Raw genomic sequence first — 2993 nt, 5'->3', positions numbered from 1 at the left:
CCCCAAACCTGGGATTAAAACCCCAAACATGGAATAAAATCCCCAAACCTGGGATAAAATCCCCAAATCTGGGATTCAACCCCCAAACCCAGGATTAAGCCCCAAACCTGGGATAAAAACCCGAAACCCAAGATAAAAACCCCAAAACTTGGATTAAAACCCCAAACCTTGGATTAAAACCCCAAAACTTGGCATAAAACCCCCAAACCCAGAATAGAAACCCCAAACCTGGGATAAAATCCCACGGAAGCAGCTCGTTCTTAGCAAAGATCCCGCAGCCTTTATTCCAGAGGATCCCAGACCAGCCTCAGAGGAGACAGGACCAAGCCCAGGGATAAAACCGGGATTATCTGGGCTGGCCCAGCAGAGTCTGGGGGCAGCTGTTGGGATCTGGAGCACGAGGAGGAGATTTGGGGTTGGAAAGCCCCAGCAGGAAAAAAACCTGGCTGGGACAGCGGCGTTTTCCCAAAGAGGCGTCCAAGAGATTCAGCTTAGATTTAATTTCCAGTTTAAATCTCATTTCCAGTTTAAATCTCATTTCCAGTTTAGATTTAGTTCTTAGTTTAGTTCTAATTTCCAGTTTAGGTCCAATTTCCAGTTTAGGTCCAATTTCCAGTTTAGATTTCATTCCCAGTTTAAATTTCATTTTCACTTTAGATTTAATTTCCAGTTTAGGTCTCATTTCCAGTTTAGATCTCATTTTTAATTTAGATTTCATTCCCAGTTTAAATTTCATTTTCACTTTAGATTTAATTTCCAGTTTAGGTCTCATTTCCAGTTTAGATCTCATTTTTAATTTAGATTTCATTCCCAGTTTAAATCTCATTTTCACTTTAGATTTAATTTCCAGTTTAGGTCTCATTTCCAGTTTAGATCTCATTTTAAATTTAGATTTCATTTCCAGTTTAGATCTGATTTACAGCTTAAATCCCATTTCCAGTTCAGAGTTAATTTCCAGTTCAGATCTCATTTTCCCAGCCCTTCCCAGTGGAACATTCCCCCCCTGTCCGTGCAAACCGGGATGCTCCGAGCCCTTTCCCAGCGGTTTTAGCGCACATTCGCTGTCTCTGCCCGGATTCCAGCAGCATCCCAAGGCTCTGGCAGAGAAATCCATGGGATGTGGGCAGGAGGTGCCCTCGGGGCGGGGGGGTCACTCCCGGCTGGAACTCGGCTTTGAGGTCAATAAAGGGATTTTTGTTGTTCCCGAGTGGATAAGGGCAGGGCAGGGATGGAAACACTTTGCAACAGCGGAGAGGAGATGGCCTTCCATGCTGGAATCCGGGCTGGAATTCCCGGCCCTGGGAGAAGGAGCTGGGAGGGAAACGGAGCTGGAGATAGCGAAAGTTACTTTGAGACAATTCCAAAGCTCGGCCTCCAAATTAAGGGAGAATCTTTGATAGCAAAGAGAGAAATTAATAATTCCTGCAAAGAGCTCCCGTTCTGTGTCCTCCTCTCCCTGTCCTCCCTTCCCTGGAATTTTGCCCCTGGAATTTTTGCCTCTCTGCCTGGGAGCTCGCAGGAGTCCCCCGGCAAAAGGGCGGATCCCGAATAATGCTGTGGAAAAGGGGCGAATCCAGGCAGCTCCTTCCCATGATTTATTGTCTGCGTTTCCCTAATCCAGGAGGGAATGGCAGCACTGGGATTTTAATGGGAAGAGCAGGAACCAGAGGAACGTTCCTGGAGCTTCCCAGGGAAGATTTGAGTTCCAGGAGATTAAATCTGCTCCAGGTTACTCCGGCTGAGAAAATGCATTTCCTCCCTTGGAAATCTCCCTTATTCCCACACTTTCCCCATGGAATTGATGACACTTTAAGTATAAATTTAAAAAAAAAAATTCAATTTTTTCTATTCTGGAAGTGCAAACGGGAGTTTTTTTCCCTAAAAACGACAAGCTGGCATCATCCTCTTGCTGTTCTGGTGACCCAGCGCCGGGAATTGGGCTGATTCACGGAATTCTGGGATGATTCGGCTCGGGAAAAGGCGGCTCCAACCCCCAGATTCCAGCTGCAAACGGGGTTTGCTGCTCTGGAAGTGGAGCCTTGGAGCTGCTGCTCCTTTAAAACCCCGGAGCGCTGCAGCAGGGCCGACACCCGGATATGCAAAACCCGTCTGTCATTGCCCCATTGTCCCTGCCAGGGTGGCATCCAGGGCACCTCCGGGTGGCGACCTGGATTTGGGCACTTCCAGGGATGGGGCGGCCACAGATTCCCCGGGAATTCCCAGAGCTCTGGAATGGAACACGGTGGATTAAATGCTGTTAACATTTGGGGCTTTTCCTTTGGGTTTTTTTCCCCCGTGTTTGCGGTGAGGGAATTTCGTGTTCCCGCTACAAAACGCTGCCGGTGACCCCCCCCACCCCCCCCGCTCTGAATTTAAGGAAATAGCCAGGAAATATTTCGGGAAATATTCCTTAATATCCAAGATAAAGGGTATTTTCCACCTAAAAAAAGCCGTTTCTACCAGGAGGGGCTCCAGCCACTCAAGAGTGCCGGGTGCCCCCGGCTCCAAGCCCCATCCAGCCTGGATCTGGGAACTTCCAGGGACGGAGCAGCCACAGATTCCCTGGGAATTCCCAGAGCACTGCAACTAAAATTTGGGGCTGGTTTTGGTTATTTCGGTGTCCGTGGTGAGAGAATTTTACGCTGCCTCTGCAAAATGCTGCCACTGAAGTGCCTCCCTTCTGGATTTAAGGAAATAGCCAGGAAATATCCCTTAAATCCAAGATTAAGGATCTTTTCCACCTAAAAAAGCCGTTCCTACCAGGAGGGGCTCCAGGAATTCACGCAGTAGAGGCAGGGCAGGTACAGCCAGGTGCCCCCAGCTCCAAACCCCATCCAGCCTGGATCTGGGAACTTCCAGGGATGGAGCAGCCACAGGTTCCCTGGGAATTCCCAGAGCTTTGGAATCAAACACAGTGAATTAAATGCTGTTAAATTTTGGGGCTGGTTTTGGTTATTTCAGTGTAAGGGATGAGAGACCTTTGAGCTGCCAAT

General features: G+C 48.2%; 1 protein-coding gene across 3 annotated transcripts in view; it reads right to left on the bottom strand.

Annotated features, from left to right (window-relative positions):
• Nucleotides 1–257: 257 nt before the first annotated feature.
• Nucleotides 258–2993, bottom strand: part of NKX3-1 (NK3 homeobox 1) — a 5889-nt gene continuing 3153 nt past the window's right edge. The window contains exons 3-4 of one of the 3 annotated variants that reach the window (XR_006015503.1): nucleotides 2742–2978; nucleotides 258–2440 (exon numbers count right to left, since the gene is read on the bottom strand). The gene's annotated coding sequence lies outside the window, so the exon portion shown is untranslated. Of the gene's footprint in view, nucleotides 2614–2741; nucleotides 2979–2993 lie in introns of all 3 variants that reach the window. The other 2 variants (XR_006015502.1, XM_042024792.1) reach the window with 2 other exon arrangements.

This window comes from Corvus kubaryi, unplaced genomic scaffold (assembly GCF_017639235.1).
Source record: "Corvus kubaryi isolate FWS band 111438036 unplaced genomic scaffold, C.kubaryi_AGA036_p1.0 37265, whole genome shotgun sequence".
Taxonomy (NCBI): domain Eukaryota; kingdom Metazoa; phylum Chordata; class Aves; order Passeriformes; family Corvidae; genus Corvus; species Corvus kubaryi.
The sequence above is the reverse complement of the archived record's forward strand: the minus strand, read 5'-3'. Positions and strand labels throughout refer to the sequence as shown.